The 17,650-nt window shown below is 48.4% G+C and overlaps 1 protein-coding gene across 7 annotated transcripts in view; it reads left to right on the plus strand.

The window, feature by feature from the left end:
• The window catches only part of LOC309616161 (uncharacterized protein), a 153,441-nt gene that overhangs the window by 125,044 nt on the left and 10,747 nt on the right, over positions 1–17,650 (plus strand). For 4 of the 7 annotated variants that reach the window (XR_014237302.1, XR_014237303.1, XR_014237304.1 and 1 more), the window contains one exon: positions 8,013–16,341. The gene's annotated coding sequence lies outside the window, so the exon portion shown is untranslated. The remainder of the gene's footprint in view (positions 1–8,012; positions 16,342–17,650) is intronic. The other 3 variants (XR_014237305.1, XR_014237306.1, XR_014237307.1) reach the window with 3 other exon arrangements.

Genomic DNA, 17,650 nt, shown 5'->3' on the forward strand with positions numbered 1-17,650 from the left:
CCAATAGCATGTATTGAGCATTATGTAAGTGTCAGCTTGTTCTAAACACTTTACGTGACAGTAGTGTTATCCAGAATGCAATGAGGTACTATTGTTATCCATGTTTTACAAATAAATAATTATGACCTAGGGAGTTTAGGTAAATCTCCCAAGTTAACACAGCCAGTAAGTGGTGACAAGGAGATTTGAATCCAGGTCATCTTCCATCAAAGCCAACACTCTCTAAACTACAACTGTGTGTTTTACTAGATATGCACTTTCTACCAAGGGCACTCCCAACCCCTCCGTGGCTTCAGTCATCATCTCTGTGACAGCCATCAAGAATATTTCAATTTCCATACCAGCTCCAGTCCGTTGGTAATGGCTGCCTGGATCATGGTGCTTAAGCAGCCAGGCTCAATGGGAAAAAAAAAAAAAAAAAAAATCCGCAATTGATTAGTGATGCCTGTTCTGGGTGCAGAAGGGGCAGTTTGTGGCACATATGCTACCTATTTGAATATTCAGTTTCCATTGCCAACGAATACTTTATCTTCTGAACTCCAAAGCCAGATTTTCAACTGCCACTGAGCTATCCCACTGGGATATCCTATTGGCATCTCAGACTCCCCAAATCTGGCCTCTTCTCTCATGGTCCCCAATGAGGTATAAAAAATATTCACACAGATTTCAAGCTGGAAACCTGAGAGCTGAGTTTAGCTCTTCTCTTTCCTTCATTCAATACTCTAATCAATCGTGCATCTTTTCCATTCTGCTTTTCAAAAATCGTGAAGGTTTCCTGTGAGCTATCACATTCTCACTCCTTGAGTCTAGGATAGGCCTCCGTTTACACTACTGCAAGAACCAACTAACCAGTGCTCCTGCCTCCAGATCTGCCAATTCACTGCCAACTATTCTTTCTGAAGCATGAATCTGGATATATAGTTCCCTTGCCCAGTACCTTTGTGGCTCCGCTAAGGTCCAGACTCTTCAGCTGGCATATGAGACCCTTCACGATGAGTTCTTATTCTAACTGTTCAGATACCTCCCTTGCCCCGCAATGAGTCATCCCGTCACATGTTACCTGTGCTTCAGCAACCACCCTGCTCTACCATCCCATCATCATTCATGCCCATGTGTTCTTGCACAAACTGTTTCTTCCACTAAGAATATCCTGCACAATTTAGTGATTCTTTACAGAGACCTCCATGCCCTTGGTTGGCAGGAGCCAACCATCACAGATTACACCCTCAGCTCTAAGAAGCGTGGTCTGGAGGAACCAGTGTAGCCATAACAAGCCCATCCACAGAGGGGCTGGGCCTTACCCTGGCCTGTCCTTTCCTGAGTCTCCTTCAAAGCAGCAGCTGTTAGGATGGGATTTACAGCCTATACACCCATAAACAAAGGTGTCCTTCAGAGAGTGTACCCATGAAAGCTGGATGGTGAGACCCATGACCCTGAGTTACCCCCGGCAGTGTCCCCTGGCACCTTGGCTGATGGGTTTTTGCACCAGCTTACAGTTTACCATTTCGGGGCACACAACTCACACCAGCCTCAGGGCATTTGGCGTTGATTCAAGAATGCAACCTCCTTGAGGGTAGGGGCCAGTCAGAAACACCTTTACCCTCCTGTTATACCTGGACTTGGTACCTGTTACAAGGCAGGCAGTCAAGAAATGGTCTTCCATGGACTTAGTGGAGTGAACCAGAAAATAGGTGAATCCATCTCAGCATTGTCCCTTATTAGCTAGGGGATCTTGGTTTAATTTTGTAACCTCTCTCCTTCTGTTTCTCCAGCCACAGAACTGGGTTAATAGTAGCGCCATATTTAGGGGTTCTTCAGACTTTGTTATCAGTGAGTAGCGGATGGGTGGGTGGGTGGATGGATGGATGGATGGGTAGATGAATATTCCTGTTGATGAATAGTGGATTAACAGATAAATGAGTTATTTAATAGATTCACTTAATACCTGTTTAATTAAAGAGAATTGAGTGCCAAAAGCCACCACCAGTCACACACTAAATAAAGTGACCCAAACACAAATGGTCCCCCAGGAAACAATCAAATAACAGTAACTTTTGCAGGCCTAGGGATGGCGTGGAGGTTCCCTCTGGGCACTCTTTTCACCAGATACCCTTCCCATGAAGAAAGGGGCGGGGAAGGGAGGGAGGGGAGGGGGGAGAGATCAAGGAAGGGGCAGGATGGTAAAAGCGCACACATGCGCACATGCTCAGAGGAACAACTTAAAGCCGAGCCCTCCTGTCACTTCACCCTAAGCCTCTGCCCTTACCCCGAGCCTCCCCGGGAACAGTCTATGGGTCCGAGGTTTTCTCTTGCAGAAGAAGGTGGTGCAGACAGGATCCTGAGCTCCCAGTTGCTCTGCTTTTAAGTTAATCTGTCATCTCGGTAGCGCTTGTGTGTGTGAAGGCGAGCAGGTGGAGAGAGACACAGAGGAGGACATCTCTGCATGCTTCTTCTCTAACCTATTAGAGGTCACCCCTCACCTGCCTCGGATCACTCACCTGTGGCTAAAAGGCCTAACCCACTCTGAGAACCCAGATTCTCCTGTTGGGAGCTTTACAGACCCCCAGGACTTCTCTGGCCCCTCCCGGCTCGGCCGTATCAGCTGAGTAATCTCCCTGAGCGTTCTGACACACAGCTGCAAGAGATGAAAACTGTACTGTTGATAGCTGAAACTTTGGATAAGATTACATGGTTTTGAATATCTTGATGACATATTTGTCTGAAAAGTCTTTTAGAGGACAGCCTAATATAAATGCGCGGAAATGTTTCTAATGACTAGCATTTGTCTACAGACTTCGTTGGAGAAATTAGCATTCATGTGTCTCTGGATGTCATTTGCATTTGTATGTGGGGACCAACTTTTGAATAATCATCTCTTCCAGCCCAGAAGTGTTAACTATTTACTCCGAACACAGGCTGGTTTCCTTCTCAGGCTATCTGGCTGGGTCTGTGATGTCCAGAAATAGGTAATGTTGTAACGGGCATATATCCCATGGCTCCAAGACCACTGGAACCTTCTAAGGAGTCCTCAGATACCATTTGCCCTAGCAAATATTTACTTGCTCTGCTCTGTTCTGGCCTCACCCACCCCACTGTTTCAATCACCTCCCCTCATCCCAGCCAACCTTGGTTCTTGCTACGAACTCCAGACCTCCTAGGTTGAAGGCTGAGACCTATCTGGTCACAAGTATACTTGGGATTCTCCCCAGGACAACACAGATTCCACTGAAACTCCACGGAAAGGAGCTAGCGTGTGCAGGCATCAAGGGCCCGATTCCCTTCTGTGGTTTCATAGAGGTGCTTTGGCTGAAGTCCAGGGTAATTTTCCTGGTCCAATTTTGCTTTAAGTAGAAAGAGAAGAAAAGGTCTGGATAAAGCCAAGCTAAGTGCTCACAAGGCTCTGATCTGCTCTGGGATGTCCAGGAAGAAAATTAACCTCTGTAGGCATCAGTTTTTTCATCCGTAATGTGGGGAGGTAATTCCACCAACTACCCAGAATTAAAAAGACAAGAGTTGATCATGCATGTAAAATCTCAGGACTGAGCACACAGCAGACACTCAGTAAATGTTCCTTTCCTGCCCTGTCGCCTCAGTATTTCCTAGCGCGCCGTCAGCAACCGCATTAAGGCTCCTGATGGCAACTTTAGCAAAGAGCAAAAAATGATGCGCTGGTTTCAGCGTGAGATTCATTCGGGAGAGTTTCGCAGAGGGCGCGTTCGTTTGGGGGTAGCTGGACAGCTTGGGAGCCATTCTCTTTGTGAGCTCTGGGTCTCCAGTACAATTTCCCTGGGCACGTTCCTTCTCCGAGGTCTTACCCGTCTGTGTCAGAAGTAACTCCGGACTGTTCTGCCTGAGAGGGTTACGCTGGAGGCAGGAGGCCCAGCGTCAGGTGAGGCCCCCGCATGGCTCTGCTTTGGGACCTAGCACCTTGCACACAGTAGGTGTTTCATGAACACCGGGTAAGTGAATTGGTGTGAGTTCGTGAATCTCGGCGGCACCATGCTGTCTGCTTCTAGAATGTGGAGCAGGAATACTGATGGACTGCGTTCCAAGAGATAAGTATCTCTAACAGTAAATGAACAGCAACAACAATTGTAACATTTCTGGAGCCCTCGGTCCAGGCCAGACTTTGTGCTGTGTGCTGTATGGTGCCATCTGATTTTGACACGCAACAGGCCACCAGCCGCCAGCTGTCACCTCCGTCCCAGTGGGAACTTGGATGCAGAATGGGAAGAGGTGTTTGCTGTTTCTTCCACTCAGCCTGCCTCTTCTCCGTTTTGAGGTAGAGCACAAGTAGCTCATTTCAGACACCACCCTGTCTTAGAAATATCCGCCAAACCCCCAGGTTTGGGGGGATCCGTGCTCCCAAATATGGCCTCGTGTAACCTTCTAGAGACTCCGAGAACTGGAAGATGAAAGGTGATGGTAACCCTAATACGTAATTACAAATGGCACCTCTGTCAGACTGCAAGTGAATAAATGAAGTCCAACAAAGTTCAGCTTTTTCCACAGTAACGACTAATTTGTGTTTTCAGTTGCTGTCAATAGAAATAACCTCGGGGTCGAGGGGTGGGCAGAGCTGCTTTGCTGATAACCCGGAGCCCGTGCCCTGCCTGTGCTTCGACTTGGCGCCGGTCCTGAGGCATCCCTACTTCCTTATCACAGGACGTGTTACTCCCATCCTAAGCTCAGGCTTGCTTGTCTGTCTGTCCACTGCCTGGAGACCTCCGGGAGGACAGGCACAGGTGTTGAGATGAAGAGGGTCAAGGAATGTCTGCAGAATGAATGAACGTGTTCACCTGCAGTGTCCTCTCAACCCGCTGGTGTGTCCCAACCGGCAAACGACTGTTCTGGGGTCTTGCTCTGTGTCTCTCTGTCTCCCTCTCTCTGTGTCTCTCTCTGACTCTGTCTCCATTTCTCTCTGTCTCTGTCTTTGTCTTTTTCTCTCTGTCTCTCTTTGTCCTTGTTTCTCTGTCTCTCTCTCAGGATGACGCTGACAAGGAGGGAGGGAGGGAGGATTGAAACCTGATTTGTCAAAATTATTCGATCTGTTTCCATCTGTCTGTTGGGCCTCACGTGAACACCCTGACAAGTTCTCTGCCGCCATGTTAATGTTCCGGGCGATGCTCTCTGGTCGCCCACATCTCATGCCAGGGACAACGCCTGCTCCCAAAGAATCCCAGGCCACGTCCCACCCTTCCTGTGTCTGCAGAGGCGCATTGGGAGAGGCAGAGCTGATCTTCCTTGAAGCCTGGGTTGCTGAGGGTTTTTTTTCTTGAACACTGTGCCTTGAGAACATTTTTATGTGCCTCTTGCCAAACCTGAAACTTGATGTTGGGATTGTTGGTGATCCTCTGAGAGTCAGAAGTGGCACCAGAACACACCTGACCACTCCCAAAAGCACATTTCCCAAGCACCAGAAAACTACAACTTGTCCTCAGGGTAGGATCAGCTCGGCAGAATGGCCCAGAATCTTCCAGCATCACTTTTCATTGTTATCTTGAAAGAAACAAATTAACCTGCAGATGTGGCTACTGTAGCCTCTATTTTGACTGAGTCGATAGGTCCACTGGTGCAAACACATCATTAAATTAATATACACATAATGTGTTCATATATAATTGATGTGTATGTATACTTTCCCCTTTCTTTTGTCACTAGCCATTTGTTTTTAATTTATTTATTCATTTGTTTGTTTATTTATTTATTTATTTATTTTTGGCTGCGTTGGGTCTTCGTTGCTGCCCGCGGGCCTTCTCTAGTTGCGGTGAGCGGGGGCTACTCTTTGTTGCGGTGCGCGGGCTTCTCATTGCAGTGGCTTCTCTTGTTGCGGAGCACGGGCTCTAGGCACGCGGGCTTCAGTAGTTGTAGCATGCGGGCTTCAGTAGTTGTGGCTCACAGGCTCTAGAGCGCAGGCTCAGTAGTTGTGGCGCACGGGCTTAGCTGCTCCGCGGCATGTGGGATCTTCCTGGACCAGGGCTCGAACCCGTGTCCCCTGCATTGGCAGGCGGATTCTTAACGTCTGTGCCACCAGGGAAGTCCGCCATTTGTTTTAAATATCTACTGACTGCCAATCACATGGTTCCTCCTTGCACCATTATTAGAGACGTGGACTGATTTAAAGAAAAATATATAAGTATCTCCCTCCGACACACCATTGATTCCACCCACATCCCTTCAGGAGATGTATATTCCTACAGTTTCGATCACATAATTTACTGATGAAAAGGATACAGTGACAAAACTGGCACTGCGTTTTCGTCACCAGAGTGTAACTCTCTGGGGGATTTTTAAGAGGAAACACCAGGGAGGCTATTTGTAATCTTCTGTCACGACATTTAGAGCATGGGCTGAGTAGTGAGGATGGGTGGGCAGTGAGGCACTGAGTATAAAGGTAGAGAACACCACGGCAAAGGGGCCGACATGTGAACCCCATCTTCACGTGCTCCATGGAAGCCTCTGGAACATTCACGGGTGGGGATGGTTGTAACCGCACAACGGACGGGGGAAGGGTGTTAACAGCCTCTTTGCCCTCACTCAACTTTGTGTCTCTGTTGGGCTCCACCTCCACCCAGCCCCACCCCCGCCAGGTCCATTCTCTACTTCTCCCTACTCAGCTCTGGGCTCTGGGAGACAGATCAGCGTAGACATGTGAGTGGGCTCGCCAAGCCCTCTGGCTTCCAGCTGGGTCAGGCCTCTGAGTAACACTGCAGGGGGGTGGGGTGAGCTCCTGCCTCCCAGCCTGCGGGATCACTGGTGCCCTTGACTGAAGGTTACAGCTGTAGAGTCGGAGTCAGGCTGCCCTGTCCAGTCACCCATCTCTCTCTCTCCCTCTCTCCCTGTCTATCTACCTCTTTCTCCCTTTCTCTCCAGCTCTTTCTCTCTCTCCTCCCCCTCTTCTCTGAGTCTTGGAACGATGCACCCTTTCCTTACCCTTTCAGGTCGCAAGAGGTGGTCCTGGCTCCCTGAAGTTGGAAACCCCAGGAAACAATACCTTGCCTTAAGGCTTTTCTATATCGTGTGTTCCTGTGCTTTGTAAACATTCCCTTCATTAAAACTCCTCTTGGTTCCCCAGGCCCACTCCTTCTTGCTAGGACCCAAGAGACACAAAGTTGTGGATCAGATAGAATCACATGGGTGTGCTTCTCCCAGGGTGCGCCGAGGTCCCCCCGGAGTAGAGCCTCCTCCTTTCTCCTCCTCTCCCCCGGATGCAGTCAGGGGTCTCTACAGAAGAACGTGAATGACCTTCACCCTTTTCCCAGGAGAGACCAAGCTGGAGTCCTGTGTACCTCAGCAGGGCCTTACTGCCTTCCCCAGCCCACCCCACAGACTCTGGACCCCTGAATCAGAGCTGAGCTATGCAAAAGGGCAGAGCACGGACCAAAGTCAGAGGGCCTCTGCTCTTTTCCTACCCTGTGACTTTGGGTTATACACATGCTTCCTCCTTGGGGATGATGTGACATTTCATCGAGTCAAGCCATGAATAATCTTGTAGCTAAGAAAGGCCATGTGACTCATTTCTCATACATAAAATATAAGCATTCCAATGGTACCATCAATTTCCCTTTTGTTTTTACCACCTTGCAATGCAAACATGATGGCTAGCACTTCAGCAGCTACCTTGGGAAGATGAGGTGATAGCAAGAGGGGAAAGATGAGAATTGCAGAGATGGTGAGATGGTGACCTTAATATTAGTAAGCCACTGAACTAATGCTAGCAATCAACTACGTCCACAACTGTGTGGTGTGTGTGTGTGTGTGTGTGTGTGAGAGAGAGAGAGAGAGAGAGAGAGAGAAAACATTAATCCTTCTTTGTTTAAGCCCCCTGTTAATTAATTATTCTGTTGCTTGCAGCCAAAGGCATTCCTGTCTGATATAGTAAATAATGTGTCAATAAAATAAAATAACTTCTCCAACACCCCATTGGCTTTTTACATTGAAATCGGTGTAGTGTAGATTTTTTAAGTGGGAGGAGGGTTAATCTGTTTAACCCCCTTTCACCCTCTTTTCAGCAGCTCCTGTAGCCCCTTGAGAGCAGATGCCACGTTGACATTTACATCCCTAACGATCAACATCACAGTTTCTGTATAACTGGCATTCGATTAAAGATGGGCTTCAGAAGGTCCACAGAGGATAGTACGGTAACTACCATTTATTGAAGGACTAATACATGCAAAGCATTTTCCAATTCTCATTTCAGACACATCATATCTCTGTTGAGCAAGTATTTTTACCCTCATTTTACAGATGAAAATCCTGACGCTCAGAGAGTTTTCATAATTTGGCCAAGATCCTGAAGCTTATAAATGACACAGAGAAAATGTGAAGCCCCAGTCTCCCAGCTCCCCTATAGACATCTTCCCTGTGAGACAAACAATTCAGAGTGTAGAAACCATCCCCGGGGACTTTTTCTCGTTTTAGCATCTGAAGATACCAACAGACCCAGCCAGGTGCCGACCTGCATTGAAGCAAGCTCTGCATTAAACCTTCAAAGAGTCTAGAATTCAATCCCCGGAGGGTTCAGAGGATGATGGTTTTGGGCTATTGAGAAAGTGGCCCTTTCCACTCTCTCATTTGCATGCTGGATGTCTACTGAAAGTTGCTATGGTGATCCGTTTGACCAGAAGTTTCCGCTGAATCATCCCAACACATATGAAAGCAGAGATGTGGTTTGGGGACCTAGAGCCCCGTAGCCGGGGGAGACGTCTCCATCTTTCACTTGTGACTCACTCGTGGTCACGCGTAGGCCCAGCTGGGACGAAAGCGAGACCTCTGGGACAGGTGTCGCTCCCTGGAGATGTTTTGCACAGCAGGGCACACTGCCGTCGCCTCTGGGGACCCGAAGACTGGAGAAGGAAAGGTGGGAGCCGGCACCTGAGCCATGCCCTGCTCTGCAGGGTCATTCCAGGGCTCAGGTCGTCTAAGCAAATGTCTCGGTTTGGAGACCCCTAACAGCAGAGGCTGCAGTAAGCACTTGGGTTCAGGTAGTCTATCTGAGAGCTGACCTGAGGAAGCAGAAGGGAAGGGGATTCTAAGCCAGCGTGAAGGGAGAGCCTTACCAGCGTGCTATCTGGGTGCTGCCGTGGGCGGTGACCCGCTTTAGGATCTGTTTCTAGAGTAATTGGTGACAGAACGCAGAGACGATGGAGCGTGGAATGGGGAGCAGACAGACCTGCGTTCAGATCTCCTCGCTGCTCAGCGCAGCCCTGGTTGCAGGCCTTGACTTCCCTATGCACAGAAATGGAGAATAGAATACCTCGTGTGGCTTAGAAAGAAATCACGTTCACAGTGGAAGCTGGTGCAGGGTCTAGCATGTGGCACATCTTCAGTCAGCTTTGTTTTCTCTCCTTCTTCTCTTCACCAAAGACATTCAGCTAAGTGATACTGCTGTCCTTGGCTGAGAACCAGGCGTAGGAGCTTATGGACAAACAGTTAATTTAAAAAATGTATGGATACGGGACTTCCCTGGCGGCGCGGTGGTTAAGAGTCCGCCTGCCAATGCAGGGCACACGGTTCGAGCCCTGACCCTGGAAGATCCCACATGCCATAGAGCAACTAAACCCGTGCACCACGACTACTGAGCCTGCGCTCTAGAGCCCACGAGCCACAACTACCGGGCCCTCGTGCCACAACTACTGAAGCCTGCGCGCCTAGAGCCCGTGATCCGTGGCAAGAGAAGCCACCACAGTGAGAAGCCCGCGCACCACAACGAAGAGTAGCCCCCGCTCGCAGCAACTAGAGAGAGCCCGCGCGCAGCAACAAAGACCCAACGCAGCCAAAAATAAAATAAATTAATTAATTTTAAAAATGTATAGATAGAAAGAGATTTAAACATAGCTCTTAAAAATTGCCCTTTATTTTGAAGTAAACGTTATTTGACATTTGATCTTCATTTGAATTATGTCCTGTGTAACTAGTTGAACATGGATATCTTTAGAGATAAACAATGTAGATGCATAGAGGAAGTGGTGCCTAATTATTCCCTTTTTTTTTTTGGCCACTTGGAGACGTTTAAAGGGTGCTTCTGGTTGGGGTGCAGGGGGCCGTGTGGAACTGACTGTGGAAAAGCTGTCGAAGGAAAAACTCCAGGGCAGTCTGTTGGAGTGCATTAGAGGAGAGAGATTGCCGTTCAAATGGAGGTCGATCTTTAAAAATTATGTAACACATTACATTAGCAACATGTTACATTTCTGTGTGGAAAGACAGGTACAACTTTTCTAGAAAATACTTTGTCATATCAACACCCTAAAATACGTATACCTTTTAGCCTGCATATTAGTCAGGGTTCTTCAGAGAAACAGACCCAATAGGATGTGTATATATTTCCTGTTGGATAACTATCTATCTGTCTATCAATCAATCAATCAGTCAAATAATCTGCAAGCTGGAAACCCAGGAAAACTAGTGGTGTCATTGAGTCTGAGTCCAAAGGCCTGAGAACCCAGGGAGCCAACTGTATAGATCCCAGTCTGCAGGGATCTGGGATCCCTTTTTTTAAATTTTTTAAAAAATTTATTTATTTTATTTATTTATTTTGGGCTGCATTGGGTCTTCATTGCTGTGCACGGGCTTTCTCTAGTTGTGACGAGCGGGGGCTACTCTTCATTGCAGTGCGCGGGCTCGGGCAGTGAGAAAGGAAGAAAAAAGGAGCTGGGGGAGCAGGGGTGAGGGAGATGAATTTCTCCTTCCTCTGCCTTTTGTCCCACTCAGGCCCTCAACGGATTCGCCGATACCCACCCACACTGGGGAGGGCATCCACTTTACTGAGTCCACAGATTCAAATGCTAAGCTCATCCGGAAACATCCTCACACCCAGAAATAATGTTTCATCTGGGCACCCCATGGTCAGTCAAGTGACACATGAAATTAACCACCACAGCCTGGTAACCCCAGTTTTTTACTCTGTCTTACAGAGATTATCAGAGATTCAGAAATGTACAAGGAGAGAGATCAAAGCAGTATGTATATTACTGAAAAACTGGAAAGTATTTTAAAGCCCCCCAATAAGTGAAGTAAATTCTTTTATGATCATGTGATTAAGTGTTATGTGGGCAATAAAGACACTCTTGCCAAGAGTACTCAGTGATCAGGGAAAGCGTTGATGGTAGATTATGAAGTGAAAAGTTGGTTAATAAAGAGTCCATCTGATTCCAATTCTGTTAAACATACCCTTTCGTCATACAATTGCATATCTGTGTATATATTTCTGTATACTCATTACCCAAAGAATAACTTAGAGGAAAACACTATTAACAACCACTGTTTCTAAGTGCTTCTCTTCCCTTTATTCTTTCTCCTTTTTGTACTTTGCAGAGTTTCCATAAGGAGTAGAAAACACTGTCGTAATCAAAGAAGGAAACGATAACTGTGATTTCTGAAGATGCTGAAGAAGTCAAACGTTAGAATCCTGTGCATTTTGCTTCGGCTTCATCTTTCTTCAGAATACAGCTGGATCTGCCACCGGAAGGTGAGGGTCAGGTGAGCTGCAGGGCCACAGGGGTCAGGACACTGCGCTTTGATGTGTGGCCTCCGACCCCCAGGACAGAACAGTGCGGAAGGCAGCCATCAGAGGACAGCGTGGAGGGTTGGTTAGTCTCCCCAGGACTCAGGGGTGTGACACATTACAGTGCCTGCTGTCGCTTTGGACCCTTGGGGGGGGCGTCCTTGACCGTGCAAAGAGGATGAAAACTAGAAGCTCCCCACATCCTAACCTCCTTACCGGCTCCGTTTTCTCTCCTTTGATGGCACCTCCATTTCCACATCCCTTCCCCCTTCTCTGTGGCCCCCACCTGTGTCATCCAGCCGGCTCCGGGCCCACCGGTCTGCTTCCACTCACACCAACATCTCATGTCCCTCACTGACAATGCCAGAGGGTCACACAGAGAGAGTGACCACGATTCCACCCACCGCAGAGATTTGTGAGACCCACAAAAACATCAGAATTGTATTCAGGAGACCGTGTGGTTTGAATCTCTCTCTCTTGCCCTGCCAAGCTGTGTGGGCTTGAAAAGGTATCTTCACTTCTCTGAATTTTAGTTTCTTCACCTGTAAGCAGCCTGCCGCCTAATCGTGAGAATGACGTGAGTCTATTAGCCGCAGTACTCATGAGAGCTACACAACAAACACCGCAAGCTTCGCGACTTGAAACAACGCCCACCTGTGATATCGCGGTTCTGTTGGTCCGAAGTCTGAGTGGGCTGAGGCGGGATCTCTGCGGAGGGGCTCATACAAGGCCGCAATCAAGACGCTGGCTACGCTGAGCTCTTAATTGGAGGCCCTGGGGGAGAATCTCCCTTCAAGCTCATCCAGATTGTTGGCAGAATTAATTTCTCTGTAGCTGTGGGGCTGAGGTCCCCGTGGCTTTTGTCAGCTGGGAGCCGCTCTCTGTTGCTGGGGAGCGCCCACCTTCCTTGTCACATGCTCCTCCCCCCCCACCCCGCCACCAAAAGCTTCAAGCCAGCGACAGCCGGCCCAGTCCTCCTTGGGCTTTGAACCTCTCCGACTTCCCCTTCTGCTTCCAGCTGGAGAAAACCCTCTGCTTTCAAAAGACTCGTGGAGATTGGAGACAATGGTGCGTGTAAATCGCTTAGAACGGTGCCTGGCATTTAGTAAATCAAGGTTGACTTCAGGACAAATACAGCCCAGGATACCTAGAAGGTTCTGAATCGGCTTTTATGGAATAAATGAGTGCATGAATGGTTGCAGGAATGAATGAGCAAATGGGGGGGAAAAAAATTCAGCTGTGAAGTTGAGTTCCTATTTTGGAGGGCGGAGGCAGTCAGCGAGGGACGTCTCCAACAGCGAGGGGACGTTCTGATATGAATTCCATCAATCCACACAAAGTGAGGATTCAATTAATACAGCTACTAAATAAGGTTTCGTCCTGCAGCGTGAGAGTACCTGGGGTGCGTCATCTGAGCCCGGCTTCTCTGCTCGGAAAGCATCCTGCTCCGAGGCCCCAGGAAGTCTTACTGGCAATTACAGCCAAAGGAGCAAAATTCCGTCTCTAGGCACTTCCCCCCTTCAGCTTCAAATTGCTCTTGGGAGCTTTATGTTTCTCCAACACGGGCTCTGCGCTAGGCGCCCAACTCCCTTCCTACTGCAGGAGGGGCAAGGAGGTGGATTCTGGATCTGGCCAGAGGGAGTTTGGTGATTCTACCCTTAATGTCTCAAATCCTTGCCATTTTAGCGGTCATCCGAGCACCACTGAATCATTACATCAAGCACCTCCGACACCTGTGAAACAACTCAGGTACCAAAGAGAAACAGAACAAAGATGAAAGCTGGCGTCTGAGGGGCAGCGGTGCACTTGGTAAACTTACAAGCACCCCTGGCTTCCAGACCTCCTCCAGAGGGCTTTTATAACTTCCTGAAAATGCTTTAGCATTGGGTTTTAATTAAACATTTAATATGCATCATGCGAATGTATTGATTCTGCCAGGGGGAAAAAAGACGAATCTTGTTATTTGGACATCCCCAGCCAGGAACACTCATATTTTCCCGGGGGTTACTAACGGAGCCCCCGGTTGCATCCAAGTTCGAAGAGCACTGCAGGAGCTGGGGAACATCCTGGTCTGCAGAGTCACTGGCTCAGAGCAATTGTGCTCATTTCAGCTTCTCAGACTCAGTCCTAAGACTAAGGATGTAGGGAGGGGCAAGCTGTTGAAATTAACATGAAGCACTTAAAATGGACCCCTTTGTCAGAGGGTGTCCTTCTGCGTTCACCTCTTCCCCCTTCCCGTTACTCTAAAGTTCTGATCTCTGAAAAGGATGATCCAAACTACCCGGAAAAATACTTGGAGGAAATGGCTCAGTGTACAAGATCACACTACCTGCCTGACCCAGGAGGGTTAGGGTCTCACTAAGTTGGTATTTATTGACCAAAATTTTGGAAGAATGAGGCATCTGGCATATCAAATATTCTCATCTACTGCAGATCAATCACAAACTCTTTTGATTTCCAGCCTTATTGTTCAGATTTCTTCTAAATTCATATAGGCCTCATTTCCTGCCTTATTAAAGGGGAATTGGCTAAAACTCTTTGGTAAGTAGGGGTTGGAAATACCCTTGGCTGGTCTCAGCTCCAGTATTCATTGAACAAGACAATAGCTCTAGAGTAGGGGTTCTCGACTGGATGATTTTGTCCCCCAAGGGACCTTGGCAATGGCTGGAGATATTTTTGGTTGTTACAGCTGGGGAGGTTTGGGGGGCAGGAGTTGCTACTGGCATCCAGTGCATGGAAGCTAGGGATGCAGCAACGTCCTACAACACACAGGATAACCTCCTCCACAAAGATTTATCCATCCCCAAATATCAATAGTGCTGAGGTCGAGAAGCCTGATATAGACGCTAAAAAAATGGTTTGTAATACAGGCTGACATATTAGATGGTCATCTAGAAGGAAAGATTCAAAACAAACAAACAAACAAACAAAAAGCCTTTGATACGAGAATCCATTGGGGAGCCTGCCATCAACCAGCTGTGGGGCCTTGAGCAAGTTAATACATTGAATATACTGAATTCGATTTATTTACTCATTCATTTGGGCAGCTTTGTGAAGAATGGCGTGTTCTAATCTAAGCAGAGGAAACAAAATAAATGGTATGTGCAAAGGCTCAAGGCGGGAGAAAGCCAGTGTCCAAGGAAGGCCAGAGTGACTGGAGGATAATCAGCAAGAGGGAGGGAAAAGCAGGGGAGATGCTTCTGGACCTTCTGGACCAGAGCTGTGCTTTTATTCTGGGTGTAATGAACTCTTCAAGCAGTGAAGAACCATGACCCAGCTGATGCTTTAATATCAGGTGACTGGACAGGACCTTGTCTCTCTGGTTCCCTATACAGGCTCTAAGAGTGTCTGTTGGGTGAGAGACTCTGCTCCCTGCTGCTGTGGTGAGGAGACCTGACCAGAGAGAGGGGACAACGCTGGGAGCAGAGAGACCACTCAACAGGCCACTGTGTGGTCCCAGGAAAAAGAAAACAGCGGGGCAGTTCCTCAAACAGTTAACATTGTGTCACCATGTGACCTAGCAATTCCACTCCTAGGTATGGACCCAGGAGAAAGGACAACGTATGTCCACCCAACACCTTGTACACAACTGCCCATAGCGGTGTTATTCGCAGTGGCCAAAGGGTGGAAACAACCCAGACGTCCATCAACTGATGGATGGAGCGACAAAATGTGGTATATCCATACAATGGAATAGTACTCAGCCATAAAAAGGAATGAAGTACCCACATAATGCTACAACGTAGATGAACTTTGAAAACATTAAGCTAAGTAAAAGAAGTCAGACACAGAGGACCACATTTTGTATGATTCTGTTTATATGAAATGTCCAGAAGTGGCAAATCTATAGAGACAGAAGGTAGATGGGTGGTCGCTGTGGAGAAGGGGGAATGGAAAGTGATAATAGGTACAGGTTTGGGGGAGATGATGAAAATGCTGTGGAATTAGATAGGGGTGGGGTTGCACAACCTGTGGATACTGATGGCATTTGCGGGGAGGGAAAGCCAGCAACGGAGGCTGGCTGCCTGCTTTCTCTGTTGCCGCTGCTCTGAACTCTTCCTTATGGTGTCACACTCAATAACTACATGACGGTTTTCCCCACATCTACCTCTTTCTTATTGGAGTGTAAGCTGCGGGGGAGGAAATGCTTTGAGGAAGGGAATTTGCTTTTTCAGAGGAATCAGAAAACTTTCTTCTTGGTGACCTTTCCACCCTTCATTGCCAGAAGAGTTTGACCTCTGACCCCAGGGATGCTGGGGGAACAGGCTCCGGACAATAGAGCGTTACAAATGCAGTGGGTTTTTCATGGAAAAGATGTGGTACATTTTAATGCAGACGGCTTTCCCCAGGTAGTAGTCAACGTACAGAGAGAGAATGATGGTGCTTCCTTTACTTAGAAACTTATCTTAGCTTTTCCTACACAAATAAGTGTCATTTCTGGTAAAGTCGAAAAGAGAAAGAACATTCTTTTGTGCTGATGAGAAATGAAGATAGGAAAAAAACAAAAAACAACAAAAAAAACACGACTCAGGAACACAAAACTCATGAACATTAGGCATCAAGTTCTCATGTCATTTTGGGAGGAAGGGTGAGTTTCAATCTGGTTTTAATTATGCTGACAGATAACAAACACGCTTCTGTCCTCACAGGAGTGTTCAAGGCTGGGGCAGGAGGCGACTTTCCTCATCGGACCCTGAGACAAGGAGATGCGCTCTGGCCCCAGAGGCCCCCCAAGAAAGACAGTCGCTTACATTCACAGCAGTAGCTAATTTCCAACGTTATTGACTTTTCATTCATGTAATAAACCATATGCCTTTGGAGTTAAGAAGGGGATGAAGGTAAGATTCCATCCCTGCCCTCAAAGAGCTCACAGGTATATGGAGATAAAGACAAACAAGTCAATGATAAACTGTAGAAGAAGTATTCAAAGGGTGATATGAGAAGCATCCATTGATTAGGAGGTGGGTACAGGATGTGGATTACCAAGGTGAGCGCATCGTCAAGATGCAACTGGCCTTTTATAGGGGCCCCGATAAACCATGCACTGGGGGTACTGGGAAGAGAAGTAAGGGACTTGGGTCATTATTTTCTTGTCTTACGTTCCAACGTCATCTAAGGTCTGCACTAGAATCGAAGGACCTGGGTTGCTCTCCTGGGATTTCTCCAGGCTTAGGTTGGCCCTCCAGTCCCATCTTTCAAAGGCCAAGTGGTTTGGTGGCTCCATGCCCTCAACCAGGCGGCCCCCGCCGGCCCTGGCTTCCCATCATGGGAGATGGAGAGGAGGCGGGTCTTGATTCCCAGGCTCCCACCCCTCCCCACATGCCGTGCGCCCTCCCTCCCGCGCCTGCCCGCCTGCACGGTCATCCTGGCTGCTTGTGTGGAAGGCTGTTCCCCACACGCTGCTCCGAGCCCTGGCTCCTCGCCCCGCAAGCCTCCCCTGCAGCCCCCTCGGGGACTCGGCGCCCGCGGAGGCTCCGCTGCCCGGGCCGCTGCCCTCACACACCACACGTCCTCCTTTCCCAGGCCCTGCTGCCCTCCCCTCCTTGGCTGGTGGCCCATCATGGCTGACCGACAGCGGGTCTGTGACTTTTTTTCTTCCTTCCCGGGCACAGACAGGGTGGAGCCGTCGGGGGAGAAGCCGGGCTGTGGTCTCCCTCTCCATCCCCAGGGCCCCTCCCAACTTCCTGGTTGCTGGGCTCAGAGGCCCAGAAGGAGCTGCCGAGCCATCCCATCTGAAAAACCAGCTCGTTACCAGCAAACTGAAGAAATGTAATACGGAAGTCACCAGGAGAGGAACCAGGGAACCCTGCGGACTGTGTCATCTCCACGGAGTGGCTTTGCCCGGTCCTCTCAGACTTCAAGCCAGTTAGAGCCTGGCTAATTAGTCCTGGGCACTGAACAGCATTTGTGGGGGAAAGGTCACTTTGGTGTACGATTTTCTTTCTCTCTCAGCCACAGAACTTCCTCCAAGGAACAGGCACTCACCTCCGGTTCTCAGAAGCAGAACAAGCCAAGTCACACATTTCTATGAATTCTCTCAGAAAGCCTATGATTAGTAATAATAGCAGTAGCCGTGTCTATTGATTGAGCGCAGGTGCCAGACTCTTCACAGATCTCGCCTGTAAGGGAGCCTCCCAGAGATGTGGG

Source organism: Balaenoptera borealis (genome assembly GCF_965194805.1).
Source record: "Balaenoptera borealis genome assembly, chromosome: 19".
NCBI classification, from domain to species: Eukaryota; Metazoa; Chordata; class Mammalia; order Artiodactyla; family Balaenopteridae; genus Balaenoptera; species Balaenoptera borealis.